This window comes from Puntigrus tetrazona, chromosome 16 (assembly GCF_018831695.1).
Source record: "Puntigrus tetrazona isolate hp1 chromosome 16, ASM1883169v1, whole genome shotgun sequence".
In the NCBI taxonomy this organism is placed as follows: domain Eukaryota; kingdom Metazoa; phylum Chordata; class Actinopteri; order Cypriniformes; family Cyprinidae; genus Puntigrus; species Puntigrus tetrazona.
The window spans coordinates 4304295-4316186 of NC_056714.1; the positions used below are offsets into that span (position 1 = coordinate 4304295).

The window sequence follows — 11892 nt, forward strand, 5'->3', positions numbered from 1 at the left end:
TGTCTTTCAAACCCTAACCTTTGATTTCTTTGCTTCTCTTAACTGCTTGCCAGTGCTTTGTCTTGATGATTGCTTGAACTTTTTTGGGCTCTAAAGAGGTAAAACTTTTTTATTATGCTATAGTAGTTTCATACCAATATTCCAGTATCCTTCTTCATGAATATTCAGCATTTTCTTTCATCAAGCTTTTTTGATTTACCCTTTCTAGTAAACGTTATGATACTTTTGTTCATTGTAGTTTTCTGATTCTCATTGCTCATATGGTAGATTAAAAATTATTTATTTTTAATGACCTTAAACGGTCTCCACAATACCTCAATAACTTAATAACTTCATATACATAGCTTAAATGTAATAAGTAGTAAGTAGCTGCAATTAACACAATTACGTTTATATTTAATATATTTGTGTATTTTAATTATTTTTGTTGTAATACTGTATATGTGTAAATAATCTTATTTGAGAATCAGATTCCTACTTTCCTTTTTTATATTTTAATGTTTTTAGATAATTTTCTTTTCTGTGGATAAGGACCTGCTTGTCTGCCTGAATCATTTCTTTTAACACTTGTAGTTCATTTTGCATTGCTAACTACAGTACTTGCTTGCACTGTGAGTATTTAGTTGTTCTGTTTTTCTCACCATTTTTCAGGCCACCAAATCAAGTTCTTATACTTAACAATGATAAATCTTTAGGAAGGCAGAATTGTTTTGACACACTAGAAGTTTGTATTAATTGAGTACTCAGTTTTCATCCAGACATTTAGTTTATAGCAACAGCATATTGAATAGACTATACATTCTATTCCAGAGATTTTGCTTTAAATCACTTTGTTTAACTGGAATGCAGTAAAATGTTTTCATAATGCAATTGTTTTTGCATGTTGTGAGAGTGTAGTGTTATAAACCAATGTCTTGTGTCTCCATACATTAATTATATCATCTTGCCATGATCCAAATGATTGCATATGATTTTTCACTGTTAATTTATCTTAACCCCGTTTGTCATGATTGCATCCAAGCCTGTCTTTCTTTGAGCCAAATAATCACTTTAACACTTAAAGAATTAGTTCACTGAAAAATGCAAACTTCTTTCATCATTTGCTCATCCTCATGTTATTCCAAACCCTAAATGTCTTGCTTCCATGGAACATAAAAGGAACATTCAATAATGAATTGGATCTGACGCTATCAAGCTTCAAAAGTGATCAAACAGTCCTCCACAAATTTTTTTTTTAAGATATTCAATTAGGTTAAAATGTATTCTGTAAAACATATTCTAGTGAATAGCAACTTGCTGATTGATGATCTGCACCTCAAACAAAGCTAGCATCAACATCTTTATTACATTTGACAGTTCTGCTGTTATCATTTACTTATTATTTTTAAAAGTGGCAGAGATACATCATATGCATGTATATATATGTGTGTGTGTTAAGTATCCCACACATCACCTTTTGTGTTCCATAGAAGAAAGTAAAAAATTGTCAGTACAGTTTTGGAATGACAGGGTGAGTAAATAATAACAGAATTTTCATTTTGGGTAAACTTCTCCTTTAACACCCGTCATGCTTTATCTTAATCATGATTTTCTTTACGATTTACTTCCACTAATACAGAAAGCTGCTGAGAAACTTAAAGCAGAAGAGAGGAAAAAAATGGCTGAGATGCAGGCAGAGTTAGAGAAACAGAAGCAGCTAGCTGAAGCTCATGCCAAGGCCATTGCCAAAGCTGAAAAAGAGGCACAAGAGCTCAAGCTCATGATGCAAGAGGAGGTTAGCAAACGAGAGATTGTTGCTGTGGATGCTGAAAGACAAAAACAGTACATCCAGTTAGAGCTGCACGAGCTCAAAAACCTCTCAGAACAACAGATCAAATCAAAGAGTCAACAAGTGGAGGATGCTCTGCTAAGCCGGTCCAAAATAGAGGAAGAGATCCGCATCATAAGACTTCAGCTGGAAACTACAGTGAAGCAAAAGTCAACTGCAGAGGATGAGCTCAGACAGCTTAGAGACAAGGCTGCAGAGGCGGAGAGAGACCGCAAAGCTGCTCAGGAAGAGGCTGAGAAACTTGCAAGCAGGTTAACGAGGAGACCCAGAAGAAGCGGGTGGCAGAGGAAGAGTTGAAGCTGAAGTTTGAAGCAGAGAAAGAGGCTGCCAGACAGAAGCAGAAAGCCCTGGATGACCTTGGGAAACTCAAGATGCAGGCCGAGGAGGCAGAAAGACACATGAAGCAGGCTGAGATCGAAAAAGACAGACAAATCAAGCTCGCTCAAGACGCAGCTCAGAAAAGTGCCGCTGCTGAGCTGCAAAGTAAGCGTATGTCCTTTGTTGAGAAGACCTCTAAACTTGAGGAATCGCTCAGAGAAAAGCATGGAACTGTCATGCAACTGCAGGAGGAGGCAGAACGCCTCAAGAAGCAACAGGAAGAGGCAGACAAAGCAAGAGAGGAGGCTGAGAAGGAGCTTGAAAGTGGAGGCAAAAAGCCAATGAGGCCCTTCTGCCTAAGGCTCCAGGCAGAGGAAGAAGCCCACAAAAAGAGTCTTGCACAGGAAGATGCTGAAAAACAAAAAGACGAAGCTGAGCGTGAGGCCAAAAACGAGCAAAGCTGAAGAGTCTGCCCTCAAACAGAAAGACATGGCTGAGCAAGAGCTGGAGAGGCAGAGGAAGCTTGCAGAAAGCACAGCGCAACAGAAGCTTTCTGCAGAGCAAGAGCTGATCCGCTTGAGAGCTGATTTTGATCATGCCGAGCAACAGAGATCACTGCTCGACGATGAACTGTACCGTCTTAAGAATGAGGTTAGTGCTGCAGAGCAGCAGAGAAAGCAGCTTGAAGATGAGCTTTCTAAAGTTAGAAGTGAAATGGACATACTTTTGCAGCTGAAGTCTAAAGCTGAAAAGGACAGCATGTCCACCACCGAAAAGAGTAAACAACTCCTGGAAGCAGAAGCTGCTAAACTGAGGGATCTTGCAGATGAAGCAGCCAAACTCCGTGCCATTGCTGAAGAGGCAAAAAGGCAGAGGCAGGTAGCTGAGGAAGAAGCAGCGAGACAGAGAGCGGAAGCTGAGAGAATACTCAAAGAGAAACTTGCTGCCATTAATGAGGCCACTCGCTTGAAAACAGAAGCAGAGATAGCTCTAAAAGAAAAAGAGGCCGAAAATGAACGCCTGAGAAGGAAAGCTGAGGATGAGGCTTACCAGAGAAAAGCTCTTGAAGATCAGGCAAGCCAGCACAAGCAAGACATTGATCAGAAGATTGAACAGCTCAAGAAGTCCTCTGAAATGGAACTAGACAGACAGAAATCAATTGTGGATGAAACTCTTAAACAGAAACGAATAGTTGAGGAGGAGATTCGTATCTTGAAAGTGAACTTTGAGAAGGCTTCATCCGGCAAGCTTGATTTGGAGCTTGAACTGAATAAGCTGAAGAACATTGCAGAGGAAACACAACAAAGCAAACTGCGAGCTGAGGAGGAAGCTGAGAAACTGCGCAAGCTTGCCCTTGAGGAAGAAAACAGAAGAAGGGAGGCTGAAGAAAAACTGAAAAGATTACTGCTGCAGAGCAGGAGGCAGCTCGACAGCGCCAGGCTGCTCAAGATGAAGTTGAGCGTCTCAAAAGAAAGCAGATGAGGCCAGAAAGCAAAAAGAAGATGCTGACAAAGAAGCTGAAAGGCAAATACATGCTGCCCAAGAAGCTGCTGAGAAAGCAATTACAGCTGAACAGCAAGTTCAAAGTGTTCTTGTTCAGCAGAAAGAGGACAGCTTGGTACAGAAAAGGCTCAAGGAAGAGTTTGAAAAAGCCAAAAGCTTGCAAGAAGCAGGAAAGGCCAAAGATAAGGCAGAAAAAGAGGCTGCCCTGCTCCGCCAACAAGCAGAAGATGCAGAGCGTCAGCGTCAGGCCGCTGAGGTTGAGGCAGCCAATCAGGCCAAAGCCCAAGAGGCTGCTGAGAGGCTCAGAAAAGAGGCAGAGCTAGAGGCAGAAAAGCGTGCCCAGGCAGAGGCAGCAGCGCTGAAACAGAAACAGCTGGCTGATGAGGAGATGGCTAGGCACAAGACACTTGCAGAGCAAACACTTAAGCAGAAATCTCAGGTTGAGCAAGAGCTTGCTAAAGTGAAACTGCGGTTGGATGAGACTGACAAACAGAAGACTCTCCTGGATGATGAGCTTCATCGCCTGAAGGATGAGGTTGGTGACGCCGTTAAACAGAAAGCCCAGGTAGAGGAGGAACTGTTCAAAGTCAAGATTCAAATGGAGGAGCTCATTAAACTCAAGCTTAGAATTGAAGAGGAGAACCAACGTCTCATCCAGAAGGACAAAGATAATACTCAAAAGTTCTTGGCTGAGGAGGCTGAGAACATGAAAAAGCTTGCAGAAGATGCAGCTAGGCTTAGTATAGAGGCCCAGGAGACTGCTCGCATGAGACACATTGCAGAGACTGACCTTGCTGAACAAAGAGCACTTGCTGAAAAGATGCTTAAAGAAAAGATGCAAGCCATTCAGGAAGCCTCTAGACTTAAAGCAGAGGCAGAAATGCTACAGAGGCAGAAAGACCTTGCCCAAGAGCAAGCTCAAAAGCTACTTGAAGACAACCAACTGATGCAGCAACGACTGGAGGAGGAAACCGAGGGCTTCCAAAAATCATTGGAGGCTGAGCGCAGAAGACAGTTGGAGATAACAGCAGAGGCAGAGAAACTTAGACTTCAGGTGTCGGCTCAGTGATGCCCAGTCAAGAGCTGAGGAGGAAGCCAAGAAATTCAAGAAGCAGGCAGATGAGATAAGTGCCCGACTTCATGACACAGAGCTTGCTACCAAAGAGAAAATGACAATTGTTGAAACACTGGAAATACAGAGATTGAGCAGTAACAAAGAAGCCGATGACTTGCGCAAATCCATTACTGATCTTGAGAAAGAGAAGGCAAAATTGAAAAAGAGGCTGAAGAGTTACAGAAAAAGTCCAAAGAGGTATTGTGTGAAAGATGGCATAAATTGCTGCTCATGTCATTGTTAACCCTCTCCGAAAACTAACATTGCTTTAAAACAGCTTTTTGTTACAATTGTTCCAATCTTTGATTATATTCCCTATTGATTTCTCATTAATCTTAAAATTGGATATTTCCATCATTGAAAATTATTTGTCTTTCGTTGTTAGTGTTATTAGTGTTTTGGCGTTTTTACATTGTTTTAACTTTGTTTATTGTTTCTTCTTTTATAGATGGCGAATGCTCAGCAAGAACAAATTAAACAGGAGAAAAATTCTCCAACAGACATTTTGTCAGAAAAGGAGATGCTGTTGAAGAAGGAAAAACAAATTGAGGATGAAAAGAAGAAGTTAGAGAGCCAATTTGAAGAAGAGGTCAAAAAGTCAAAAGCCCTTAAGGATGAGCAGGAACGACAAAGAAAACAAATGGAGGATGAAAAGATGAAACTGAAGGCAACTATGAATGCTGCTCTGATCAAACAGAAAGAGGCCGAACAAGAGATGCTCATTAAGCAGAAAGAGATGCAAGAAATTGAGAGGAAAAGGCTTGAACAAGAGAGGGTTCTTGCTGAAGAAAACCAGAAACTACGTGAGAAACTTCAGCAGATGGAGGTTGCTCAAAAAATCACCCAGGAGATTCACATCCAGACAGAATGCAAAAAGTCCTTAATGGTCAAAGTATTACTGATGAGGTTGACAGCACACATGGTTTCTCTCCATTATCCTTCGATGGCATTCGTGAGAAGGTCCCTGCAAGTAGACTTTTTGAAGTAGGACTTTTAAGCAAATCGGATTATGATAAGCTTCAGAACGGTGAAACCACAGTCGAAGAACTTAGCAAGACAGACAAACTTAAAACAGTTCTTCAGGGCAAAAACTGCATTGGTGGCCTGCTTGTGCATCCAAATCAAAAATGCCCATCTATCAAGCTGTCAAGGAGAAGAAGATTGCTCCTGGGACAGGGCTAGTGCTGCTGGAGGCACAGGCTGCTTCTGGATACATAATAGACCCAGTTCAAAGCAAGAAACTCTCTGTCAATGAAGCAGTTAAAGAAGGTTTAATTGGACCTGAACTTCACAACAAGATGTTGTCTGCAGAGAGAGCTGTCACTGGCTACAAGGATCCATACACAGAGGCAAAGATCTCCCTCTTTGAAGCTATGAAGAAGGGTCTCATTGGGGAGGATCATGCCATCAGGTTGCTTGAGGCTCAGATAGCAACAGGTGGCATTATTGATCCAGTCAATAGTCACCGTGTGCCAAATGAAATAGCTTATAAGCAGGGTCAGTTTGATGCAGCCACCAATAAAGTCCTACAAAATCCAACCGATGATGTCAAAGGATTTTATGATCCAAACACCCAAGAAAATCTGATGTACCAACAACTACTAGAAAGTGTGTCAGTGATCCAGGGACAGGAATTCTTCTTTTGCCAATTTCTGAGGAGGCTGCTCAAAATGCCAGGATATTCACAGACGAGGAAACAAGAGATGTTTTTGACAAGACAACTGTGTCTGTGCCATTTGGCCGTTTTAAAGGAAAGACTGTGACCATATGGGAGATTATAAACTCAGAGTACTTCACTGAAGACCAGAAAAAGATCTTATCCGCCAGTACAAAGCAGGGAAAAATTACAGTTGAAAAGATCATCAAAATTGTCCTAACGGTGGCAGAGGAAAAAGAGAAAAAGAATGAGCTTGCATTTGATGGTCTGAGAGCACCTGTACCTGCTTCAAAACTTCTTGAAACAAAAGTTATTGACAAAGACCTCTATAACAAATTGCAGAAAGGACAACTTCTGGTAAAAGACGTGTCTGAGATGGAGCATGTGCGCAATGCCTTAAAGGGCACTAACTGCATTGCTGGAGTAATTATTGACTCAACCAAACAAACAATGTCATTTTATGATGCCATGAAAAGAGACATGATGAGACCTGGGCCTGCTCTAAATCTCTTGGAAGCGCAAGCTGCCACTGGATATGTCGTAGATCCTGTTAAAAACCAAAAACTTACTGTAGATGAAGCTGTCAAGGCAGGTGTTGTAGGTCCAGAACTTCATGAAAAACTACTGTCTGCAGAGAGAGCTGTCACAGGCTATAAAGATCCTTACACTGGAAAAACTATTTCTCTGTTTGAGGCTATGAAGAAAGATCTGATCATGAAGGAACAAGGAATCCGACTGCTTGACGCACAACTCGCAACCGGAGGCATCATTGATCCCGTTCAAAGTCACCGTATTCCACATGACATTTCCTGCGCAAAGGGCTGCTTTGATGATGCAACCCAAAAGTTTTTGAGCAGCCCAAGTGATGAAGTTAAGGGATACTTTGACCCAAACACTCAGGAATATCTGACATATCCACAGCTATATAAACGTTGTGTCACTGACAAAAAGACTGGTTTTCAGCTTCTGCCTTTGTCTGAACAAGCGATCAATGCCAAAGAGGAGATGAAGTACACTGATGCCCAGACCAAGGATGCAATGACTCAGGCAACTGTTGAACTTCAAAGTGGATCGTTCAAAGGGAGAAAAATTACCTTATGGGAGCTCATTAACTCTGACTATATCACTGAAGAGCAAAGGCTTGACCTAATAAGACAATACAGATCTGGGAAAATGACAATTGAGAAGATTATAAAGATTTTAATTGAAATTGTTACCAAGACAGAGGCCAAGAAGCAAGAAGAGGGCTGCTTTAAGGGACTTAGGGCACCAGTTCCAGCCAAGTCATTATTTGACTCCAAAATCATTGATAAGTCTACCTTTGATTTGCTCGAACAAGGTAAAAAGTCTCCAAAGGAGGTCAGCAAAAATGCATCAGTCAACAAGTATCTTCAAGGCTCTGAGAGCATTGCTGGAGTTTACCTTGAGCCTACAAAAGAGAAAATTAGCATCTATCAAGCAATGAAAAGGAAATTCCTCAGACAGAACACAGGTATTTCCTTGCTTGAAGCTCAAGCTGCCACAGGATTTATTGTGGATCCATCAAGAAATGAATGTCTCACTGTGGATGATGCTGTTAAAGCAGGTCTTGTTGGCCCAGAGCTTCATGAGAAACTTCTCTCTGCTGAAAAAGCCGTCACTGGATATAAAGACCCATTCACGGGCAATAAGATCTCCCTATATCAAGCTATGGACAAAGACCTCATCCCCAAAGAACATGCTATGCCTCTCTTGGAGGCGCAACTGGCATCTGGTGGAATTATTGATCCAGTAAACAGTCATCGCATTCCTGTTGAAAACGCAATCCAGCGTGGGTATGTTACCAAACAGCTGGCCAGCAGCAACGCTGAAAGCAAGTACTTCTCTGACCCTGCATCTGATGAGAGTGTATCATACAAACAGTTGAAAGACAAGTGCATGACAGATTCCAATACAGGCTTACATCTACTGAAGCTCTCCAAACCACAGGCCCCAACAGTTGTGGAGAAGACATACCTTTACAGTGAAGAACAAACCCAGAGTGATCTATCCAATACCCAGATTGACCTACCTATCGAAGGTCAGGGCTCTATGTCTCTCTGGGATGTCATGAATTCAAATCTAATACCTGAGGATCAGAGAGCTCGGCTTCTAGAAGAATATCGTTCTGGCAATTTAACAAAGGAACGAATGATTATCATTATAATTGAGATTCTGGAGCAGAGAGAAATAATTACAGGGGGGGGCACCCAGACTGGGAGCACAAGAAGACGTCAAATCACTATTGAAGATCTTTACAATGCTCGTATCATCGACCTTGAGACTTACAACCTGCTAAAGAAAGAGAATAAGACTATGCGTGATGTAATGGAGATGCAAAGTGTTAAGCAGTATTTGTATGGAACTGGCAGTGTTGCTGGTGTGGTGACTGATTCAAATGCCAAGATGAGCATTTATCAAGCAATGAAGAGAGAGCTGATGAAGCCAGACATTGCAATGGCCCTCTTGGAGGCTCAAGCAGCCACTGGATTTATAATTGATCCTGTCAGAAATGAAATGCTCACTGTAGATGAAGCAGTGCGTAAAGGCGTAGTGGGCCCAGAACTTCATGATAAGCTCCTGTCTGCAGAGAGAGCAGTCACTGGCTATAAGGACCCATATAGTGGAAAGGTTATCTCCCTCTTCCAAGCAATGAAAAAGGACCTTGTCCCAGAGGACTATGCCCTAAAACTTCTTGAAGCTCAAACAGCAACAGGTGGCATCATTGATCCAGAATATAACTTCCACTTGCCAACAGAGATTGCCACACAACGTGGATATATTAACAAAGAGATAAATGAAAAGCTCTCCGATGAGGTTAAAGGATACGTCGACCCATTGACTGATGAAAAGTTTCATATTCTCAGCTTCTGAAAAGATGTAAGGTAGACAAAGATGGGCAATATTTGTTGTCTCTAGGAGACAAAAGACTGCTCTTCAAAGGTCTCAGAAAAGAAATAACAATAGAAGAGTTATTCCGCTCAAAAATCATAGAGCGAACAAACAGTCAGCAAGCTTAATGAGGGACTACTAACGTGGAGGAGGTGAGGCGATAGCTTGCGTAAAATATCTTGAAGGCTCAAGCTGTATTGCTGGTGTGTTTGTGGAGTCTACTAAAGACAGACTATCTATCTACCAAGCCATGAAAAAGAATATGATTAGGCCAGGCACTGCTTTTGAGTTGCTGGAAGCCCAAGCAGCCACAGGTTATATCATTGACCCTATTAAGAACCTCAAGTTAACTGTAAATGAAGCAGTCAAGATGGGAATCGTCGGTCCAGAGTTCAAAGACAAGCTCCTGTCTGCTGAGAGGGCTGTGACTGGCTATAGAGATCCATATACAGGCAAAATGATTTCACTGTTTCAGGCCATGAAAAAGGGCCTGATTTTGAGAGACCATGGAATTCGTCTTCTTGAGGCCCAGATTGCTACTGGAGGAATCATTGACCCTGAGCAGAGTCACCGACTGCCAGTTGAAGTGGCTTACAACCGAGGCTTTTCGATGAGGAGATGAATGAGATCCTCAGTGACCCATCGGATGACACAAAGGGCTTCTTTGACCCAAACACAGAGGAGAATCTTACCTACCTGCAACTGATGGACAGGTGCATTGTTGACCCAGACACAGGTCTTGTGCTCTTGCTCCTTAAAGAAAAGAAACGTGAGAGAAAGACTTCTTCTAAATCCTCTGTTCGCATAAGCGCAGAGTAGTCATTGTTGATCCCGACTCAGGCAAAGAGATGTCTGTGTATGAAGCCTACCGCAAAGGACTAATTGACCATCAGACTTACATTGAACTTTCAGAGCAGGAATGTGAGTGGGAAGAAATCACAATGACATCTTCAGAAGGGGTTGAAAAGTCTATACTCATTGACCGAAGATCAGGTCGCCAGTATGACATTGATGATGCTATCTCAAGAGGTCTTATTGACCAGAGTGCAATTGAGCAGTACCGTGCTGGCACCCTCTCTATCACAGAATTTGCTGATATGTTATCTGGAAACATGAGTGGCTTCCGTTCCTCTCCTCCTCCTTTGGATCCACCTCCTCTTTTCCAATGAGCCCCATACCTTCCATCAAAACTCCTGCAACTGTATGGAATGATCCAACTGAGGAGACTGGTCCTGTGGCTGGAATCCTTGATACAGATAGTCTAGAAAAGTTTCTGTCACTGAAGCCATGCGTAGGAACTTAGTGGATTCTATAACTGGCCAGAGACTGTTGGAGGCACAGGCTTGCACTGGTGGCATAATAGACCCATCTACTGGAGAGAAATTCTCAGTTGCCGAAGCCACAGAGAAGGGTCTTATTGACAAGATAATGGTTGACAGACTCAACTTGGCCCAGAAAGCTTTCCATGGGTTTGAGGATCCTCGTACAAAAGTCAGAATGTCTGCTGCTCAGGCTCTCAAGAAAGGCTGGCTTTACTATGAGGCAGGGCAACGCGTTTCCTGGAAGTGCAGTATCTTACTGGTGGTCTAATTGAGCCAGAGGTTGAGGGACGAATCTCCCTTGAGGAGGCGATCAGAAAAGCTGCTATTGATGGCCGTACAGCACAAAAGCTCAGAGATGTGAGTGCTTACACAAAATACCTTACGTGCCCTAAAACCAAACTGAAGATCTCCTACAAAGATGCCATGGACAGAAGCATGGTTGAGGAGGGATCTGGTCTTAGGCTTCTGGAAGCTTCCTCAGTATCCAGTAAAGGTCTTTACAGCCCTTACAATGTCAGTGGTGCTGCATCTGCTTCTGGTTCTCGGTCTGGATCCAGGACAGGCTCTAGGTCAGGTTCAAGAAGAGGCAGCTTTGATGCTACTGGCTCTGGATTCAGCATGAACATCTCCTCATCCTCGTATACTTCCTCTAGTTACAGCCGCAGATTTTAAAGCCGGACCTTACAACAAACCTACCACATGGTCCTGCAGCTTTCATATTCAATGCTGACTTTATACACTACAGTTACATAAGACACAGAAATAATTCAAGAAGAAAAAAAAGAATCACTTTATTCTGCTTTGCATGTGTTTGGTATAGGAAAATGCATTCCAAAAACTACCAGTATCTGTCTGGCGATGGTTAAGTTCCCATTTTATGTATTTTGGATGCCTGAGAACCATTACCTGGTTATCTTTAATCATACAGTAGTTGTCTAGTTTTGATTTATTTCAGTTCATAAAGATACTGCATATTTTGAAATTGATATTTTTTTCTTTCTTTTTTTATACTTAATTACATCATCTAAAATCTGAAACGTAAAAAATTCAGCAAATTACATTTTGGAGATTTTTATTTTTTTTTGTCAAACTCTAATTAGACTGTATTTACTTACTATTACATTTCTACATGTTATTTTAGGAAATTCTTTTTGTACTTAAGTTTATTTAAGCATAATGTACCAGAAAAATATACCAAGTTTTACAAAAAAAAAAGTCAGTAGACAAAGTGTGGTTGTTT

General features: G+C 41.8%; 1 pseudogene; it reads left to right on the forward strand.

The window, feature by feature from the left end:
* LOC122360354 overlaps positions 1-11426 on the forward strand; it is a 29316-nt pseudogene extending 17890 nt beyond the window's left edge.
* Positions 11427-11892: the final 466 nt, after the last annotated feature.